The sequence below is a fragment of the Leuresthes tenuis genome, unplaced genomic scaffold (genome assembly GCF_036924035.1).
Source record: "Leuresthes tenuis unplaced genomic scaffold, fLeuTen1.0.hap1 SCAF_1, whole genome shotgun sequence".
Taxonomy (NCBI): domain Eukaryota; kingdom Metazoa; phylum Chordata; class Actinopteri; order Atheriniformes; family Atherinopsidae; genus Leuresthes; species Leuresthes tenuis.
In genome coordinates, this window is record NW_027325355.1 from 11,070,939 (window position 1) to 11,091,081 (window position 20,143).

Sequence of the window (20,143 nt, forward strand, 5' to 3'; positions counted from 1 at the left end):
TGCAACAAAAAACATGCAGGGGGTAGTGAGAAGAGAAAAAGCTTACAGCACCTGGTATTCCCAACCGGTCTCCCATCCAAGTACTAACCAGGCCCAACCCTGCTTGGCTTCCAAGATCAGACGAGGTTGGGTATATTCAGGGTGGTGTGGCCGTAAGCAACAATGTCTGTGATAAATGTGCATTATATAGGTACTGGAATCATACAGTTCGTCTATGTAACCAGATAATTGCCGAGAAAGGCTGATGCGTAGTGGGCACATCTTCTTCCCTGTCGTGATTACTCTCTCCAGCGGAAACTGAGACTCTCAGATCACTTCATGTCTGCCAACAAAGCAGCAGCAGCTGAAGATGACCAACTTCCTCATGTGTCACAGGGTGATCAGACGTTGCAACAAAAGACATGCAGGTGCTAGAGTGAAGAGAAAAAGCTTACAGCACCTGATATTCCCAAGCGGACTCCCATCCAAGTACTAACCATGCCCAAACCTGCTTGGCTTCCGAGATCAGACGAGGTCGGGTATTTTCAGGGTGGTGTGGCCGTAAGCAACAATATCTGTGACAAATGTGCACTATATAGGTACTGGAATCATACAGTTCCTCGATGTAACCAGATAATTGCAGAGAAAGAATGATATGTAGTGGGCAAATCTTAATCCCTGATGTGATTATTACCTGCAGTTGAAACTGAGACTCTCAGATCACTTCGTGTCTGCCAACAAAGCAGCAGCAGCTGAAGATGATCAACTTCCTCATGATGTGTCACAGAGTGATCAGACGTTGCAACAAAAGACATGCAGGTGGTAGAGAGAAGAGAAAAAGCTTACAGCACCTGATATTCCCAAGCGGTCTCCCATCCAAGTACTAACCAGGTCCAACCCTGCTTGGCTTCCGAGATCAGACGAGGTCAGGCACGTTGAGGGTGGTGTGGCCGTAAGGAACAATGTCTGTGACAAATGTGCATTATATCGGTACTGGAATCATACGGTTACTCTATGTAACCAGATAATTGCAGAGAAAGGCTGATATGTAGTGGGCACATCTTCATCCCTGATGTGATTATTATCTGTAGTTGAAACTGAGACTCTCAGATCACTTCGTGTCTGCCAACAAAGCAGCAGCAGCTGAAGATGACCAACTTCCTCATGTGTCACAGGGTGATCAGACGTTGCAACAAAAGACATGCAGGTGGTAGAGAGAAGAGAAAAAGCTTACAGCACCTAGTATTCCTAAGCGGTCTCCAATCCAATTACTAACCAGGCCCAACCCCGCTTGGCTTCCAAGATCAGACGAGGTCGGGTATTTTCAGGGTGGTGTGGCCGTAAGCAACAATATCTGTCACAAATGTGAATTATATAGGTACTGGAATCTAACAGTTCCTCGATGTAACCAGATAATTGCTGAGAAAGGCTAAATTGTAGTGGGCACATCTTCATCCCTGATGTGATTATTATCTGTAGTTGAAACTGAGACTCTCAGATCACTTCGTGTCTGCCAACAAAGCAGCAGCAGCTGAAGATGACCAACTTCCTCATGTGTCACAGGGTGATCAGACGTTGCAACAAAAGACATGCAGGTGGTAGAGAGAAGAGAAAAAGCTTACAGCACCTGGTATTCCCAAGCAGTCTCCCATCCAATTACTAACCAGGCCCAATCCTGTTTGTCTTCCGAGATCAGACAAGGTTGTGCATATTCAGGGTGGTGTGGCCGTAAGCAACAATATCTGTGAACAATGTGCATTTTATAGGTACTGGAATCATACGGTTCCTCTATGTAACCAGAAAATTGCCGAGAAAGGCTGATATGTAGTGGGCACATCTTCTTCCCTGTCGTGATTATTCTCTCCAGCGGAAACTGAGACTCTCAGATCACTTCGTGTCTGCCAACAAAGCAGCAGCAGCTGAAGATGACCAACTTCCTCATGTGTCACAGGGTGATCAGACGTTGCAACAAAAGACATGCAGGTGGTAGAGAGAAGAGAAAAAGCTTACAGCACCTGGTATTCCCAAGCAGTCTCCCATCCAATTACTAACCAGGCCCAATCCTGTTTGTCTTCCGAGATCAGACAAGGTTGTGCATATTCAGGGTGGTGTGGCCGTAAGCAACAATATCTGTGAACAATGTGCATTTTATAGGTACTGGAATCATACGGTTCCTCTATGTAACCAGAAAATTGCAGAGAAAGGCTGATATGTAGTGGGCACATCTTCTTCCCTGTCGTGATTATTCTCTCCAGCGGAAACTGAGACTCTCAGATCACTTCGTGTCTGCCAACAAAGCAGCAGCAGCTGAAGATGACCAACTTCCTCATGTGTCACAGGGTGATCAGACGTTGCAACAAAAGACATGCAGGTGGTAGAGAGAAGAGAAAAAGCGTACAGCACCTGGTATTCCCAACCGGTCTCCCATCCAAGTACTAACCAGGCCCAACCCTGCTTGGCTTCCAAGATCAGACGAGGTTGGGTATATTCAGGGTGGTGTGGCCGTAAGCAACAATATCTGTGAACAATGTGCATTATATAGGTACTGGAATCATATGGTTACTCTATGTAACCAGATAATTGCAGAGAAAGGCTGATATGTAGTGGGCACATCTTCATCCCTGATGTGATTATTACCTGCAGTTGAAACTGAGACTCTCAGATCACTTCGTGTCTGCCAACAAAGCAGCAGCAGCTGAAGATGACCAACTTCCTCGTGTGTCACAGGGTGATCAGACGTTGCAACAAAAGACATGCAGGTGATAGAGAGAAGAGAAAAAGCTTACAGCACCTGGTATTCCCAAGCGGTCTCCCATCCAAGTACTAACCAGGCCCAACCCTGCTTGGCTTCCGAGATCAGACGACGTCGGGCATATTCAGGGTGGTGTGGCCGTAAGCAACAATATCTGTGAACAATGTGCATTATATAGGTACTGGAATCATACGGTTACTCTATGTAACCAGATAATTGCCAAGAAAGGCTAATATGTAGTGGGCATATCTTCATCCTTGATGTGATTACTATCTGTAGTTGAAACTGAGACTCTCAGATCACTTCGTGTCTGCCAACAAAGCAACAGCAGCTGAAGATGACCAACTTCCTCATGTGTCACAGGGTGATCAGACGTTGCAACAAAAGACATGCCGGTGGTAGAGAGAAGAGAAAAAGCTTACAGCACCTGGTATTCCCAAGCGGTCTCCCATCCAAGTACTAACCAGGCCCAACCCTGCTTGGCTTCTTAGATCAGATGAGGTCGGGCATGTTCAGGGTGGTGTGGCCGTAAGCAACAATGTCTGTCACAAATGTGCATTATATAGATACTGGAATCATACAGTTCCTCTATGTAACCAGATAATTGCCGAGAAAGGCTAACTTGTAGTGGGCACATCTTCTTCCCTGTCGTGATTATTATCTGTAGTTGAAACTGAGACTCTCAGATCACTTTGTGTCTGCCAACAAAGCAGCAGCAGCTGAAGATGACCAACTTCCTCATGTGTCACAGGGTGATCAGACGTTGCAACAAAAGACATGCAGGTGGTAGAGAGAAGAGAAAGAGCTTACAGCACCTGGTATTCCCAAGCAGTCTCACATCCAAGTACTAACCAGGCCCAACCCTACTTGGCTTCTGAGATCAGACGAGGTCGGGTATTTTCAGGGTGGTGTGGCCGTAAGCAACAATGTCTGTGACATTTGTGCATTATATAGGTACTAGAATCATACACTTCCTCGATGTAACCAGATAATTGCCGAGAAAGGCTAACTTGTAGTGGGCACATCTTCATCCCTGATTTGATTATTATCTGTAGTTGAAACTGAGACTCTCAGATCACTTCGTGTCTGCCAACAAAGCAGCAGCAGCTGAAGATGACCAACTTCCTCATGTGTCACAGGGTGGTCAGATGTTGCAACAAAAGACATGCAGGTGGTTGAGAGAAGAGAAAAAGCTTACAGCACCTGGTATTCCCAAGCAGTCTCCCATTCAAGTACTAACCAGGCCCAACCCTGCTTGGCTTCCGAGATCAGAGGAGGTCGGGCATGTTCAGGGGGGTGTGGCTGTAAGCAACAATGTCTGTCACAAATGTGCATTATATAGGTACTGGAATCATACGGTTACTCTATGTAACCAGATAATTGCCGAGAAAGGCTGATATGTAGTGGGCACATCTTCATCCCTGATGTGATTATTACCTGCAGTTGAAACTGAGACTCTCAGATCACTTCGTGTCTGCCAACAAAGTAGCAGCAGCTGAAGATGACCAACTTACTCATGTGTCACAGGGTGATCAGACGTTGCAACAAAAAACATGCAGGGGGTAGTGAGAAGAGAAAAAGCTTACAGCACCTGGTATTCCCAAGCAGTCTCACATCCAAGTACTAACCAGGCCCAACCCTGCTTGGCTTCCAAGATCAGATGAGGTCGGGTATTTTCAGGGTGGTGTGGCCGTAAGCAACGATGTCTGTGACAAATGTGCACTATATAGGTACTGGAATCATACACTTCCTCGATGTAACCAGATAATTGCTGAGAAAGGCTAAATTGTAGTGGGCACATCTTCATCCCTGATGTGATTATTATCTGTAGTTGAAACTGAGACTCTCAGATCACTTCGTGTCTGCCAACAAAGCAGCAGCAGCTGAAGATGACCAACTTCCTCATGTGTCACAGGGTGATGAGACATTGCAACAAAAGACATGCAGGTGGTAGAGAGAAGAGAAAAAGCTTACAGCACCTGGTATTCCCAAGCAGTCTCACATCCAAGTACTAACCAGGCCCAACCCTACTTGGCTTCTGAGATCAGACGAGGTTGGGCATATTCAGGGTGGTGTGGCCTTAAGTAACAATATCTGTGACAAATGTGCATTATATAGATACTGGAATCATACGGTTCATCAATGCAACCAGATAATTGCCGAGAAAGGCTGACTTGTAGTGGGCACATCTTTTCCCTGATGTGATCATTCTCTCCAGCTGAAACTGAGACTCTCAGATCACTTCGTGTCTGCCAACAAAGCAGCAGCAGCTGAAGATGATCAACTTCCTCATGATGTGTCACAGAGTGATCAGACGTTGCAACAAAAGACATGCAGGTGGTAGAGAGAAGAGAAAAAGCTTACAGCACCTGGTATTCCCAAGCAGTCTCCAGTTCAAGTACTAACCAGGCCCAACCCTGCTTGGCTTCCGAGATCAGAGGAGGTCGGGCATGTTCAGGGTGGTGTGGCCGTAAGCAACAATGTCTGTGATAAATGTGCATTATATAGGTACTGGAATCATACAGTTCGTCTATGTAACCAGATAATTGCCGAGAAAGGCTGATGCGTAGTGGGCACATCTTCTTCCCTGTCGTGATTACTCTCTCCAGCGGAAACTGAGATTCTCAGATCACTTCATGTCTGCCAACAAAGCAGCAGCAGCTGAAGATGACCAACTTCCTCATGTGTCACAGGGTGATCAGACGTTGCAACAAAAGACATGCAGGTGCTAGAGTGAAGAGAAAAAGCTTACAGCACCTGATATTCCCAAGCGGACTCCCATCCAAGTACTAACCAGGCCCAAACCTGCTTGGCTTCCGAGATCAGACGAGGTCGGGTATTTTCAGGGTGGTGTGGCCGTAAGCAACAATATCTGTGACAAATGTGCACTATATAGGTACTGGAATCATACAGTTCCTCGATGTAACCAGATAATTGCAGAGAAAGAATGATATGTAGTGGGCAAATCTTAATCCCTGATGTGATTATTACCTGCAGTTGAAACTGACACTCTCAGATCACTTCGTGTCTGCCAACAAAGCAGCAACAGCTGAAGATGATCAACTTCCTCATGATGTGTCACAGAGTGATCAGACGTTGCAACAAAAGACATGCAGGTGGTAGAGAGAAGAGAAAAAGCTTACAGCACCTGATATTCCCAAGCGGTCTCCCATCCAAGTACTAACCAGGCCCAACCCTGCTTGGCTTCCGAGATCAGACGAGGTCAGGCACGTTGAGGGTGGTGTGGCCGTAAGGAACAATGTCTGTGACAAATGTGCATTATATCGGTACTGGAATCATACGGTTACTCTATGTAACCAGATAATTGCAGAGAAAGGCTGATATGTAGTGGGCACATCTTCATCCCTGATGTGATTATTATCTGTAGTTGAAACTGAGACTCTCAGATCACTTCGTGTCTGCCAACAAAGCAGCAGCAGCTGAAGATGACCAACTTCCTCATGTGTCACAGGGTGATCAGATGTTGCAACAAAAGACATGCAGGTGGTAGAGAGAAGAGAAAAAGCTTACAGCACCTAGTATTCCTAAGCGGTCTCCAATCCAAGTACTAACCAGGCCCAACCCCGCTTGGCTTCCGAGATCAGACGAGGTCGGGTATTTTCAGGGTGGTGTGGCCGTAAGCAACAATATCTGTGACAAATGTGCACTATATAGGTACTGGAATCATACAGTTCCTCGATGTAACCAGATAATTGCTGAGAAAGGCTAAATTGTAGTGGGCACATCTTCATCCCTGATGTGATTATTATCTGTAGTTGAAACTGAGACTCTCAGATCACTTCGTGTCTGCCAACAAAGCAGCAGCAGCTGAAGATGACCAACTTCCTCATGTGTCACAGGGTGATCAGACGTTGCAACAAAAGACATGCAGGTGGTAGAGAGAAGAGAAAAAGCTTACAGCACCTGGTATTCCCAAGCAGTCTCCCATCCAATTACTAACCAGGCCCAATCCTGTTTGTCTTCCGAGATCAGACAAGGTTGTGCATATTCAGGGTGGTGTGGCCGTAAGCAACAAGATCTGTGAACAATGTGCATTATATAGGTACTGGAATCATACGGTTCCTCTATGTAACCAGAAAATTGCCGAGAAAGGCTTATATGTAGTGGGCACATCTTCTTCCCTGTCGTGATTATTCTCTCCAGCGGAAACTGAGACTCTCAGATCACTTCGTGTCTGCCAACAAAGCAGCAGCAGCTGAAGATGACCAACTTCCTCATGTGTCACAGGGTGATCAGACGTTGCAACAAAAGACATGCAGGTGGTAGAGAGAAGAGAAAAAGCTTACAGCACCTGGTATTCCCAACCGGTCTCCCATCCAAGTACTAACCAGGCCCAACCCTGCTTGGCTTCCAAGATCAGACGAGGTTGGGTATATTTAGGGTGGTGTGGCCGTAAGCAACAATGTCTGTGATAAATGTGCATTATATAGGTACTGGAATCATACAGTTCGTCTATGTAACCAGATAATTGCCGAGAAAGGCTGATGCGTAGTGGGCACATCTTCTTCCCTGTCGTGATTACTCTCTCCAGCGGAAACTGAGACTCTCAGATCACTTCATGTCTGCCAACAAAGCAGCAGCAGCTGAAGATGACCAACTTCCTCATGTGTCACAGGGTGATCAGACGTTGCAACAAAAGACATGCAGGTGGTAGAGAGAAGAGAAAAAGCTTACAGCACCTGGTATTCCCAAGCAGTCTCCCATCCAATTACTAACCAGGCCCAATCCTGTTTGTCTTCCGAGATCAGACAAGGTTGTGCATATTCAGGGTGGTGTGGCCGTAAGCAACAATATCTGTGAACAATGTGCATTTTATAGGTACTGGAATCATACGGTTCCTCTATGTAACCAGAAAATTGCAGAGAAAGGCTGATATGTAGTGGGCACATCTTCTTCCCTGTCGTGATTATTCTCTCCAGCGGAAACTGAGACTCTCAGATCACTTCGTGTCTGCCAACAAAGCAGCAGCAGCTGAAGATGACCAACTTCCTCATGTGTCACAGGGTGATCAGACGTTGCAACAAAAGACATGCAGGTGGTAGAGAGAAGAGAAAAAGCGTACAGCACCTGGTATTCCCAACCGGTCTCCCATCCAAGTACTAACCAGGCCCAACCCTGCTTGGCTTCCAAGATCAGACGAGGTTGGGTATATTCAGGGTGGTGTGGCCGTAAGCAACAATATCTGTGAACAATGTGCATTATATAGGTACTGGAATCATATGGTTACTCTATGTAACCAGATAATTGCAGAGAAAGGCTGATATGTAGTGGGCACATCTTCATCCCTGATGTGATTATTACCTGCAGTTGAAACTGAGACTCTCAGATCACTTCGTGTCTGCCAACAAAGCAGCAGCAGCTGAAGATGACCAACTTCCTCGTGTGTCACAGGGTGATCAGACGTTGCAACAAAAGACATGCAGGTGATAGAGAGAAGAGAAAAAGCTTACAGCACCTGGTATTCCCAAGCGGTCTCCCATCCAAGTACTAACCAGGCCCAACCCTGCTTGGCTTCTTAGATCAGATGAGGTCGGGCATGTTCAGGGTGGTGTGGCCGTAAGCAACAATGTCTGTCACAAATGTGCATTATATAGGTACTGGAATCATACAGTTCCTCTATGTAACCAGATAATTGCCGAGAAAGGCTAACTTGTAGTGGGCACATCTTCTTCCCTGTCGTGATTATTATCTGCAGCTGAAACTGAGAATCTCAGATCACTTCGTGTCTGCCAACAAAGCAGCAGCAGCTGAAGATGACCAACTTCCTCATGTGTCACAGGGTGATCAGACGTTGCAACAAAAGACATGCAGGTGGTAGAGAGAAGAGAAAAATTTTACAGCACCTGGTATTCCCAAGCGGTCTCCCATCCAAGTACTAACCAGGCCCAACCCTGCTTGGCTTCTTAGATCAGACGAGGTCGGGCATGTTCAGGGTGGTGTGGCCTTAAGCAACAATGTCTGTGACAAATGTGCATTATATCGGTACTGGAATCATACAGTTCCTCTATGTAACCAGATAATTGCCGAGAAAGGCTAACTTGTAGTGGGCACATCTTCTTCCCTGACGTGATTATTATCTGCAGTTGAAACTTATAATCTCAGATTACTTCGTGTCTTCCAACAAAGCAGCAGCAGCTGAAGATGACCAACTTCCTCATATGTCACAGGGTGATCAGACGTTGCAACAAAAGACATGCATGTGGTAGAGAGAAGAGAAAAAGCTTACAGCTCCTGGTATTCCCAAGCAGTCTCCCATCCATGTACTAACCAGGGACAACCCTGCTTGGCTTCCGAGATCAGACGAGGTCGGGCATATTCAGGGTGGTGTGGCTGTAAGTGTTGCGCCCTCTGCTCCGACAGTTTGGGAGAGGTACGTGGTAACGTTTGAGCTACATGAAGGACAAAGACGCAGCCGACGTCTTTACTCCATTTTCACTTTATTCAAACGAACACACAGGCTTTTCTGCGCAAGCGCAAAACACAAAGCTCTCTGCCAGTCAAAATTAACTGATCCGCAACCCATCAAACTCTCAATAAATTGCAATTAGTGTACACAGTATTCATACTTTTAGTACCGTATTAACATTTTTAGTCAACCGTAACAAAATGATAACTACAATGAATATTTTGTAACTGTTGCTTTTAACTTTATATAAACTCTACTCTTGACCTTTTAAACATGTATCTTTTAATCTGTGTATGAAACACTTTAAATATTTTAATAATTTCAACCTGTCACATACTCCCCCTCAAAAAAAAATTTTGTCCCCAACATCAGGACCTTAAAACACGAAAAACTGGTAAGTACCACTGCCGTGTCAAAGTGAAGTGTACAGTCAAACTCAGCAAAAAGGTTTACAGACTGGTACTCTTGTCATACGACTCATTCAGTCTCAAATGTTAATTCACATGTAATTGCAAATTAGTCCTGTATAAATTGTTATAAACACAAACACAGTCTATTATTGTTAGCGACAGTACTTCTTCTTAGGTCTTTCTTCACCTGTAAACACAGTCTTAAAATAGGTCTACTTTAAGTGTATCCACTCAACTTCCAAAAACAAAATATTCACTAATGTATTAACATTGTCCATAAAACTCTGGAAAATAGTAAGGATGAACACTGTATACCCAAGGCATGGTTTGTCCTGGATAATAAGGTAAAGTCTGTGTGCTATAACAAGCTGGAGTACCCAGTGTATCATAAGTGAATACCTTTGGTTTCCTAGATTCACGTCTGGGTCTCTGATTCACTTCATCAACAGCATCACTGTTGGTAGGAGAAGGAGGCAGGTGAGGTGAAGGAAGGCTTTCCTCTTCAGGCATGACCTCTACCTGACCAATGACGTCTTCTGGTGGTTGGTCAACTTCTGCAACTTCAGACTTTGTCTCCTGTACTACCTCTTTAGATTGGCTGTCCTGGTGGGCTGATCTCGTGGACCCCTTAGGCTGTGGCAAATCAGGATGAGCACTCAGGTGACGGGGCACTGGATAATACTCATCCTCATCATTGTCCTCTTCTGAGTGTTCTCCTGATGCCTCAGCTGGTTCTGTAGTGGAGCTGTTCTTTGACTGAGGCCACAAAGAAGTCTCTAAGGGCAAATGGTCGCATGGCAGTAGGAGATTGCGATGTAAAGTTCTGGATCTGCCTCTACCCGTTTCAGGTTTCAGTTCATAAACAGGAATGTCCTTGCTTACTTGACGAACCACTGTATGTACAACATCCTCCCAGTGGTTTCTCAGTTTGCCTGGACCCCCGCGTGGAGTCAAGTTCCTGACTAAAACACGATCACCGGGCAACAGGGCAGAATACCTCACCTTACTGTCATACAGTCTCTTACTCCGAACAGCGGCTTTGCTAACATTTTCTCGAGTTATCTCATAAGCGTCTGTCATACCACGTTTCCACCTCTGCATATAGCTCTGATGGTTACCATCACCATGCTCTCTGCTTGGGGATAAACTAAACAACATGTCCACTGGTAACCGTGGTGACCTACCGAAAAGTAAGTAAAATGGAGAAAACCCTGTCACTTCACTTTTAGTAGCATTATAGGCATAGATCAGTTTGTTTAGTGAGTCTTTCCAGTTACTCTTCTGTTTCTCAGTGAGTGTTTTTAACATCTGGATCAACGTCCGGTTAAACCGCTCAACTTGGCCATTTCCTTGTGGGTGATATGGACTGGTTCTCGAGCCTACAACCCTACAGTACTCTTTCAACTGGGCAAAAAGTTGGTTCTCAAATTCACCACCTTGATCATGGTGAAGTCGCTGGGGGAAGCCAAACTTCAAGGCATAGTCATTAAAGATTTTGTCCGCTGCTGTTTTACCAGACTTGTTCGTAGTGGCATAAGCCTGGGCAAAACGCGTAAAATGGTCAACAATAACTAGTACATACTCATAACCACCCGTACATTTATCCAAGTGTAAAAAGTCAACTGAAACAAGTTCGAAAGGCTGAGTAGTAACTATGTTTGTAAGCGGGGCTTTAGTCTCGTGGCTTGGTCTCTTGTTTTTAAGACACACACACTTCCTCTTTACATAGTCCTCTATTTCTGTTCGCATGAAGGGCCAGTAAAAACGGTCCCGTACCAGAGAAGTAGTCCTTTCTACACCATGGTGACCCATTTCATCATGCAGTTCCTTTAATACTGTGGACCTGTGTTTCTCAGGTAGCACAAGTTGCTTTCTGATTGTCGTTTGTCTACATAAAACACCTCTGTCATCAAACTGTAACTTGTCCCATTCTCTAACAAGACATACAACTTGCGGACACAGCTGTTTCAGTTCTGAACCAGAAGGTTTTATCTCTGCCAGCTTATACTGTATAATCAGCCCAATAACAGAATCAGTCTCTTGGTCTAGTTTGAGCTGTCCTACAGTAAGTGGAGCTATGGGCATGGTTACTGACACTGTGGCACACTTGGCTGAAATACCCATAGACCAAGCTGCACTTGACTTGTCCTGATGGTCAATAGCCTGTGTAGCTGCACCCACAACATCGTAGGACATTTCTGTTGAACATTCCTTCATATAAGTCTCCATGTCTAATGGCATTCTAGACAGACTGTCTGCATCTATGTTCTCTCTACCAGGGCGATACTTCACAGTAAAATGGAAATCAGCAAGTTCTGCAACCCATCTACATCCTGTAGCATTCAGCTTTGCTGTCGACAAAACGTAAGTAAGCGGATTGTTGTCGCTGAACACAGTGAAAAATGGTGCATAGTACAAGTAATCGCGGAACTTGTCTGTAATCGCCCATTTAAGAGCTAGAAATTCCAACTTGCCAGAGTGTAAGTTGTAGTTTTTCTCAGCTGCAGTTAGCATTCTGGAACCATATGCTATTACCCGGAGTTTGCCATTTTGCCTTTGATACAATACAGCTCCTAATCCCTGGTTAGAGGCATCTGTATGTAAGATAAAGGGCTGTGTAAAATCTGGAAAACCAAGAACAGGAGGCTGAACTAAACAGTCTATCAACTGCTCTAGAACTGACTGGTGTACACCACTCCACTGAATAGGAGTACTTGAGGGCACAGCGTTATTCTGTCTCTTTGTCCTCTTTCTTGTGTGCTGCTGAGTCTCTGTTTTCAAAGGAGCTTTAAGCAAGTCATACAGGGGACTAGCAATACGAGAGAAATCTTTGATGTATTGTCTATAGTAGCTTAACAGTCCTAGTATTGCTCTGAGCTCACCAACCGTACCTGGCTGCTTGCTTTTCAGGGCCCGCACTGCTGCTGTATCTGCTGGGTCCACTTTGCTTCCCTCAGCAGAAACAATCCTGCCTAGGTACCTCACCTCGGGTTTGAATAATTCACACTTTCGTGGTTTAAGTTTTATTCCATTGCCTCTGAGGCGTTGCAGTACTCTCCTGACATCCTCAACATGGTCCTTGAAGGTCCTGCTGAACACGAGAATGTCATCAAGATAAGGAACACATATCTCATCTCGCAGTTCATCCAGGCATTGCTCCATACACCGCTGGAACACAGCTGGCGCGTTCATAAGGCCAAAAGGAATCCTAATCCATTCATAAAGGCCCCAGGGGGTCACAAAGGCGGTTAGATTTCTGCTCTCTTGGGACATGAACCCCTGATGATATGCCTTTCCCTGGTCCAGTAGCGAGAAGATGGTGTTCCCCCCCAGGTTATCCATCACGTCCTGTACCCGAGGTATGGGGTGTCTGTCTGGGTGTGTCTTGCGGTTCAGTTCTCTGTAATCAATACATAAGCGCAGTGAACCGTCTTTTTTCCTTACACAAACAACAGGAGACGAGTAGGAGGAAGTTGACTTTTCCACCCATCCCTGTGCTATCAAGCCCTGTAAATAATCCTTCATCTCCCTGTACAATGGCTTTGGTACAGAAAGATACGTTTTCGAAACTGGCTCTGTGTCTTTTAACAAAATGTCCATTTGCAGATTCTCCACACATCCTATGTCATCATCTGTTTTTGAAAATGACGCTGATTCCTCTCTTAGCATTTGCTGAACAGTCTCTCTTTCGCTTACATCCAGATGAGACAGGTTAACAGGAGGGTCCCATTGCTCACTGGTGGGGGTGCATCCTGTGGTGTCCTGGACATGGATCTTATTGACGGCAGCAGACTGGAGGTCTTTCTTAAAGATGTTGGCGGGATAGACAGACCCCACTGACTGCACAGTACCAATGATAGTTCTCCCTGATAGTATAATGTCATGGTTGGTAGGGTTTTGTACACTAACAGTAATCTTTGGAATAGACCCTTTTTCCACTGAAACTAACGTGTCACAAAACTCTAGCCCATCTGGCCACTGTGGATTTTCACATGGTTCAAAAATCAATGTAATGTCCTCTTTAAATGTCTTAGCCTGCACTTTACATTCAATAAACACTGAACTCTGTTTGGGTACAGTCACTCTCTCCTTTGTTGTTTTCACATTATACTCATGTGTTTGTCCCACACTAACTGCTTTTATAAAGGTTGTGGCTTTGCTTTTCTTAAGCTGGGGGAAAGCTAATTTAACTGCTTTAACAAGTTTCTCTTTTTCCTTTGAGTTAGTCCCATCTTTCATACTTTCTGAAACCAAATGCTCGATAACATTAAACCCAATGATTGGACACTGCTGTTGGCAACCTTTAAGCACTAGAACAGGTATGAGTAACTCAGAGTCACTGGCAGTAAGTTTAAACGGTATCTCAACCCACCCCACATATGGCATATCTGTACCATTGGCTGCTTCAAGATGAAGGGGTTCATGAGGGTGGATAAGCTCACTCACCCTTCTCAGTGGTAGCTTAGGTAAGTTAATGTCTTTCCATGACTCATCTATGGCACAAACCTGTGAACCAGAGTCCCAAAGCGCTTCAACCCTTTTGTTATCTAAAAAACACCTAATAAGACATTTTCTTCCCACTAACTGTCTGACAGAAGGTAGTTTCATTTCAACTGTTTTTTCAGAAAACTTCCTACCCCCCTTGTAAATGCTATCACAGGTGTAGGGCTTACATTTCGTTTTGTGTATTGGCCAGTGCTCCTTTTGGCACTTGTTGGAGCAGTAAGAGGCATCCTTACACACTGAACAACATTTCAAACTCTGCCGTTCACATTGTACAGCACAACCGTAACAACACTGGGACCTATTAGTGTCACTGGTCACACCACGCCCCATTGGAGTGACCGCTTCTAGTTTAAAGGATTACCTCTGGCTGGTCTCACTGGCCTCTGTGCTTTACAGCCTGCTCGAAAATGCTCACTGCTCCCACACCTGAAACAATGCTGACAAAATTCTTCACCTGTCTGAATGCAAGCATAACACCTTGTTCTTTGGCGGTGCATATAGTACCGCTGAGGGGCAAAGCGCTGCTGGAACTGGGCATTTCCTCTCATCGGTGCTGAAGCTGGCGCTGGATAGTATGGTGGGAGAGCTGCTGGGGAGTGTTGAGGGTAGAAGTGCTGCGCAGCTGGGTCCAGCTGGTACGAAGGGTGACGCGTGAAGGTCGGTGCTGGACAATGATCCTCAGGTACTCCACTGGTGGGGGGCGTCATGCTTGTAGACTTTTGCATGGTCTCTCTGATTTGTGACACCTCAGCTCGCAGGTCCTGTAAAAACACCATCTCAGACCGCATCTCTTTAATCTCTGACAGCAGATCTGGCGTGGCGGTGGCTGTGCTGTGCTTTGTCTTTTTTTCAACAGGTGCTGGGGTGTCACTGGGGTGGACGGCATTCACAGTGGCTGCTCGGTGGGGGACAGCATGTTTCTTTTTATTTTGTCGTTCCTTTTCATTCGTACATGCTACATTCACTTTCTCCAACAAAACCTCATCAGATGTGGTGGGCTGAAGAAGGTATGGCTGCATGTCGCTCTTAATGTTGTCACTCTGTAAACCTGTTAGGATGGTGTGCATAAACAAACTCTGGACTAAGGCTGGATCATATTTTAGACCCGACTCGGCTTCTTGGGATGCGAAGAGAATCTTCTGACGAAGGTCCATGGCTCTCAGAAGGAAGTTTTGTGGGGTCTCCTTACTGCTCTGAACCTCCGACGAGAGCTGCTTATACAGTTCAGTGGCCCCTCCCTCCTGGTAGTGAGACCTTAGGATCCGTCGCAGGGCAGGAAGAGCAAGGTCACTTTTGCCTTCCAGGTAACTTCTTAACTGTAGGCCTGGCGTGATGGCTCGAATTACTGCGTCACTTATTTCATCTTCATGGTAACCTTTACTGAGTCCACCCTCAATCTGCCTGACCAAACTAGAAAATGTGAGCTTGTCTTTCTGTCCAGGCTCCCCTATTTGGCCTGATATCTTAAAGTCCTTGCGCCAAATGGAGCTATCTTGGGGTACTGAAGCTCGTTTCCGTATCAATGTGCTTTGTAGGCTCAATTTCTTACTCATTAGCTGATTTATAGCTTCCTCTTTTGCTTGAAGTGTGGTCCGTAGTGCATCTACCTCTTTTTGCAGATCTTCTCTCTCTTCATTTTCATCTGCTGTCTCCAACTCTGTCATTTTTGCATTTTCAATCAAGTCCTTAATACTGAGCAAGTGAGACATTCCCTCATCTTCTAGCTCAGCTAACTCAGCTCTTTCAATATGGCTTAAGACAAGCGTGATTAACTGGCCTCGACTTTTGTCTGCAAGTTGCTCTTTTCCGAGTCCAGATATTTGCAGTCCATTACATATATTTAGCAGTTGTTCAACACTCAGTTCATATAAAGCACCTGTGACTTTTAACTGCACGTTTTCCAGCTCCGATTCCATTTTCATCAGAGATGTGGGCATAAAACAGTTCAACAAGCTTCTGCTACTTTGTGTTACGATGGTGCTCCTCCCCTAGTGGTGGTCGTGCGCACTACGGATACAACCTGTTACACGTGTTGACAGAGCCAAGGTGAATGTCGGCGGCCTCGTGTCTCCGATGCAAGGGTTCGATGAGGGATATTCGGCTCGAGCTTCCACTTACAACAGGCGGATTTTTCTCAGACCAAACATCCCAGCGGTGCCTCCAAAATGTTGCGCCCTCTGCTCCGACAGTTTGGGAGAGGTACGTGGTAACGTTTGAGCTACATGAAGGACAAAGACGCAGCCGACGTCTTTACTCCATTTTCACTTTATTCAAACGAACACACAGGCTTTTCTGCGCAAGCGCAAAACACAAAGCTCTCTGCCAGTCAAAATTAACTGATCCGCAACCCATCAAACTCTCAATAAATTGCAATTAGTGTACACAGTATTCATACTTTTAGTACCGTATTAACATTTTTAGTCAACCGTAACAAAATGATAACTACAATGAATATTTTGTAACTGTTGCTTTTAACTTTATATAAACTCTACTCTTGACCTTTTAAACATGTATCTTTTAATCTGTGTATGAAACACTTTAAATATTTTAATAATTTCAACCTGTCACATAAGCAACAATGTCTGTGACAAAAGTGCATTATATAGGTACGGGAATCATACGGTTACTCTATGTAACCAGATAATTGCCGAGAAAGGCTGATATGTAGTGGGCACATCTTCATCCCTGATGTGATTATTACCTGCAGTTGAAACTGAGACTCTCAGATCACTTCGTGTCTGCCAACAAAGCAGCAGCAGCTGAAGATGACCAACTTCCTCATGTGTCACAGGGTGATCAGACGTTGCAACAAAAGACATGCAGGTGCTAGAGAGAAGAGAAAAAGCTTACAGCACCTGGTATTCCCAAGTAGTCTCCCATCCAAGTACTAACCAGGCCCAACCCTGCTTGGCTTCCGAGATCTGACGAGGTCGGGCATGTTCAGGGTGGTGTGGCCGTAAGCAACAATGTCTGTGACAAATGTGCATTATATCGGCACTGGAATCATACAGTTCCTCTATGTAACCAGATAATTGCCGAGAAAGGCTGATATGTAGTGGGCACATATTCATCCCTGATGTGATTATTACCTGCAGTTGAAACTGAGAGTCTCAGATCACTTCGTGTCTGCCTAAAAAGCAACAGCAGCTGAAGATGACCAACTTCCTCATGTGTCACAGGGTGATCAGACGTTGCAACAAAAGACATGCAGGTGGCAGAGAGAAGAGAAAAAGCTTACAGCACCTGGTATTCCCAAGTGGTCTCCCATCCAAGTACTAACCAGGCCCAACCCTGCTTGGCTTCCGAGATCAGACGAGGTTGGGCATGTTCAGGGTGGTGTGGCCGTAAGCAAATCTATCTGTGAACAATGTGCATTATATAGGTACTGGAATCATACGGTTCCTCTATGTAACCAGATAATTGCCGAGGAAGGCTGATGCGTATTGGGCACATCTTCTTCCCTGTGGTCATTATTCTCTCCAGCGGAAACTGAGACTCTCAGATCACTTCGTGTCTGCCAACAAAGCAGCAGCAGCTGAAGATGACCAACTTCCTCATGTGTCACAGGGTCATCAGACGTTCCACCAAAGACATGCAGGTGCTAGAGAGAAGAGAAAAAGCTTACAGAACCTGGTATTCCCAAGCAGTCTCCCATCCAAGTACTAAACAGGCCCATCCCTGCTTGGCTTCCGAGATCAGACGACGTCGGGTATATTCAGGGTGGTGTGGCCGTAAGCAACAATATCTGTGAACAATGTGCATTACATAGGTACTGGAATCATACGGTTCCTCTATGTAACCAGATAATTGCCGAGAAAGGCTAACTTGTAGTGGGCACATCTTCATCCCTGATGTGATTATTATCTGTAGTTGAAAAAGAGACTCTCAGATCACTTCGTGTCTGCCAACAAAGCAGCAGCAGCTGGAGATGACCAACTTCCTCATGTGTCACAGGGTGATCAGACGTTGCAACAAAAGACATGCACGTGGTAGAGAGAAGAGAAAAAGCTTACAGCACCTGGTATTCCCAAGCGGTCTCCCATCCAAGTACTAACCAGGCCCAACCCTGCTTGGCCTCCGAGATCAGACGAGGTCGGGCATGTTCAGGGTGGTGTGGCCGTAAGCAACAATGTCTGTGACAAAGGTGCATTATATAGGTACTGGAATCATACAGTTCCTCTATGTAACCAGATAATTGCCGAGAAAGGCTGATACGTAGTGGGCATATCTTCATCCTTGATGTGATTACTACCTGTAGTTGAAACTGAGACTCTCAGATCACTTCGTGTCTGCCAACAAAGCAGCAGCAGCTCAAGATGACCAACTTCCTCATGTGTCACAGGGTGATCAGACGTTGCAACAAAAGACATGCACGTGGTAGAGAGAAGAGAAAATACTTACAGCACCTGGTATTCCCAAGCAGTCTCCCATCCAAGTACTAACCAGGCCCAACCCTGCTTGGCTTCCAAGATCAGACGAGGTCGGGCATATTCAGGGTGGTGTGGCTGTAAGCAACAATGTCTGTCACAAATGTGCATTATATAGGTACTAGAATCATACGATTACTCTATGTAACCAGATAATTGCCGAGAAAGGCTGATATGTAGTGGGCACATCTTCATCCCTGATGTGATTATTACCTGCAGTTGAAACTGAGACACTCAGATCACTTCGTGTCTGCCAACAAAGCAGCAGCAGCTGAAGATGACCAACTTCCTCATGTGTCACAGGGTCATCAGACGTTGCAACAAAAGACATGCACGTGGTAGAGAGAAGAGAAAAAGCTTACAGCACCTGGTATTCCCAAGCAGTCTCCCATCCAAGTACTAATCAGGCCCAACCCTGCTTGGCTTCCGAGATCAGACGAGGTCGGGCATATTCAGGGTGGTGTGGCCGTAAGCAACAATATCTGTGAACAATGTGCATTATATAGGTACTGGAATCATATGGTTACTCTATGTAACCAGATAATTGCAGAGAAAGAATGATATGTAGTGGGCACATCTTAATCCCTGATGTGATTATTACCTGCAGTTGAAACTGAGACTCTCAGATCACTTCGTGTCTGCCAACAAAGCAGCAGCAGCTGAAGATGACCAACTTCCTCATGTGTCACAGGGTGTTCAGACGTTGCAACAAAAGACATGCACGTGGTAGAGAGAAGAGAAAAAGCTTACAGCACCTAGTATTCCCAAGCGGTCTCCCATCCAAGTACTAACCAGGCCCAACCCTGCTTGGCTTCCGAGATCAGACGAGGTCGGGCATGTTCAGGGTGGTGTGGCCGTAAGCAACAATGTCTGTGACAAATGTGCATTATATCGGCACTGGAATCATACAGTTCCTCTATGTAACCAGATAATTGCCGAGAAAGGCTAACTTGTAGTGGGCACATCTTCATCCCTGATGTGATTATTACCTGCAGTTGAAACTGAGACTCTCAGATCACTTCGTGTCTGCCAACAAAGCAGCAGCAGCTGAAGATGACCAACTTCCTCATGTGTCACAGGGTGATCAGACGTTGCAACAAAAGACATGCATGTGGTAGAGAGAAGAGAAAAAGCTTAAAGCATCTGGTATTCCCAAGTGGTCTCCCATCCAAGTACTAACCAGGCCCAACCCTGCTTGGCTTCCGAGATCAGACGAGGTCGGGCATATTGAGGGTGGTGTGGCTGTAAGCAACAATGTCTGTCACAAATGTGCATTATATAGGTACTGGAATCATACGGTTACTCTATGTAACCAGATAATTGCCAAGAAAGGCTGATATGTAGTGGGCATATCTTCATCCTTGATGTGATTACTACCTGTAGTTGAAACTGAGACTCTCAGATCACTTCGTGTCTGCCAACAAAGCAGCAGCAGCTGAAGATGACCAACTTCCTCATGTGTCACAGGGTGATCAGACGTTGCTACAAAAGACATGCAGGTGGTAGAGAGAAGAGGAAAAGCTTACAGCACCTGGTATTCCCAAGCAGTCTCCCATCCAAGTACTAACCTGGCCCAAACCTGCTTGGCTTCCGAGATCAGAAGAGGTCGGGCATATTCAGGGTGGTGTGGCTGTAAGCAACA

At 45.5% G+C, this 20,143-nt stretch overlaps 1 protein-coding gene, 12 non-coding genes and 21 pseudogenes across 13 annotated transcripts in view; all 34 read right to left on the reverse strand.

Moving 5' to 3' along the window:
- Positions 1-20,143, reverse strand: part of LOC140296621 (uncharacterized) — a 581,862-nt gene that overhangs the window by 306,262 nt on the left and 255,457 nt on the right. The gene's annotated exons all lie outside the window — the stretch shown is intronic.
- Positions 40-158, reverse strand: LOC140317962 (5S ribosomal RNA). Its single transcript, XR_011917809.1, has one exon. It is a non-coding gene; the product is annotated as a 5S ribosomal RNA (ribosomal RNA).
- Positions 428-546, reverse strand: LOC140300122 (5S ribosomal RNA; annotated as a pseudogene).
- LOC140312362 (5S ribosomal RNA) lies at positions 819-937 on the reverse strand (annotated as a pseudogene).
- Positions 1,207-1,325, reverse strand: LOC140288847 (5S ribosomal RNA; annotated as a pseudogene).
- LOC140296580 (5S ribosomal RNA) lies at positions 1,595-1,713 on the reverse strand (annotated as a pseudogene).
- LOC140296581 (5S ribosomal RNA) lies at positions 1,983-2,101 on the reverse strand (annotated as a pseudogene).
- LOC140297779 (5S ribosomal RNA) lies at positions 2,371-2,489 on the reverse strand. Its single transcript, XR_011913484.1, has one exon. It is a non-coding gene; the product is annotated as a 5S ribosomal RNA (ribosomal RNA).
- LOC140298100 (5S ribosomal RNA) lies at positions 2,759-2,877 on the reverse strand. Its single transcript, XR_011913778.1, has one exon. It is a non-coding gene; the product is annotated as a 5S ribosomal RNA (ribosomal RNA).
- On the reverse strand, positions 3,147-3,265 carry LOC140299537 (5S ribosomal RNA; annotated as a pseudogene).
- On the reverse strand, positions 3,535-3,653 carry LOC140309300 (5S ribosomal RNA; annotated as a pseudogene).
- LOC140299321 (5S ribosomal RNA) lies at positions 3,923-4,041 on the reverse strand (annotated as a pseudogene).
- On the reverse strand, positions 4,311-4,429 carry LOC140298643 (5S ribosomal RNA). Its single transcript, XR_011914271.1, has one exon. It is a non-coding gene; the product is annotated as a 5S ribosomal RNA (ribosomal RNA).
- Positions 4,699-4,817, reverse strand: LOC140296836 (5S ribosomal RNA; annotated as a pseudogene).
- LOC140304870 (5S ribosomal RNA) lies at positions 5,089-5,207 on the reverse strand (annotated as a pseudogene).
- On the reverse strand, positions 5,477-5,595 carry LOC140297411 (5S ribosomal RNA). Its single transcript, XR_011913148.1, has one exon. It is a non-coding gene; the product is annotated as a 5S ribosomal RNA (ribosomal RNA).
- LOC140301075 (5S ribosomal RNA) lies at positions 5,868-5,986 on the reverse strand (annotated as a pseudogene).
- LOC140299750 (5S ribosomal RNA) lies at positions 6,256-6,374 on the reverse strand (annotated as a pseudogene).
- LOC140296582 (5S ribosomal RNA) lies at positions 6,644-6,762 on the reverse strand (annotated as a pseudogene).
- LOC140297878 (5S ribosomal RNA) lies at positions 7,032-7,150 on the reverse strand. The gene has a single exon (XR_011913575.1). It is a non-coding gene; the product is annotated as a 5S ribosomal RNA (ribosomal RNA).
- Positions 7,420-7,538, reverse strand: LOC140296583 (5S ribosomal RNA; annotated as a pseudogene).
- On the reverse strand, positions 7,808-7,926 carry LOC140297780 (5S ribosomal RNA). Its single transcript, XR_011913485.1, has one exon. It is a non-coding gene; the product is annotated as a 5S ribosomal RNA (ribosomal RNA).
- Positions 8,196-8,314, reverse strand: LOC140299538 (5S ribosomal RNA; annotated as a pseudogene).
- Positions 8,584-8,702, reverse strand: LOC140294122 (5S ribosomal RNA; annotated as a pseudogene).
- LOC140293342 (5S ribosomal RNA) lies at positions 8,972-9,090 on the reverse strand (annotated as a pseudogene).
- Positions 16,918-17,036, reverse strand: LOC140303864 (5S ribosomal RNA). Its single transcript, XR_011915215.1, has one exon. It is a non-coding gene; the product is annotated as a 5S ribosomal RNA (ribosomal RNA).
- LOC140294117 (5S ribosomal RNA) lies at positions 17,306-17,424 on the reverse strand. Its single transcript, XR_011912744.1, has one exon. It is a non-coding gene; the product is annotated as a 5S ribosomal RNA (ribosomal RNA).
- Positions 17,693-17,811, reverse strand: LOC140284295 (5S ribosomal RNA; annotated as a pseudogene).
- LOC140288522 (5S ribosomal RNA) lies at positions 18,081-18,199 on the reverse strand. Its single transcript, XR_011912168.1, has one exon. It is a non-coding gene; the product is annotated as a 5S ribosomal RNA (ribosomal RNA).
- Positions 18,469-18,587, reverse strand: LOC140299418 (5S ribosomal RNA; annotated as a pseudogene).
- LOC140288743 (5S ribosomal RNA) lies at positions 18,857-18,975 on the reverse strand. The gene has a single exon (XR_011912189.1). It is a non-coding gene; the product is annotated as a 5S ribosomal RNA (ribosomal RNA).
- LOC140266890 (5S ribosomal RNA) lies at positions 19,245-19,363 on the reverse strand. The gene has a single exon (XR_011907177.1). It is a non-coding gene; the product is annotated as a 5S ribosomal RNA (ribosomal RNA).
- On the reverse strand, positions 19,633-19,751 carry LOC140315887 (5S ribosomal RNA; annotated as a pseudogene).
- Positions 20,021-20,139, reverse strand: LOC140299127 (5S ribosomal RNA; annotated as a pseudogene).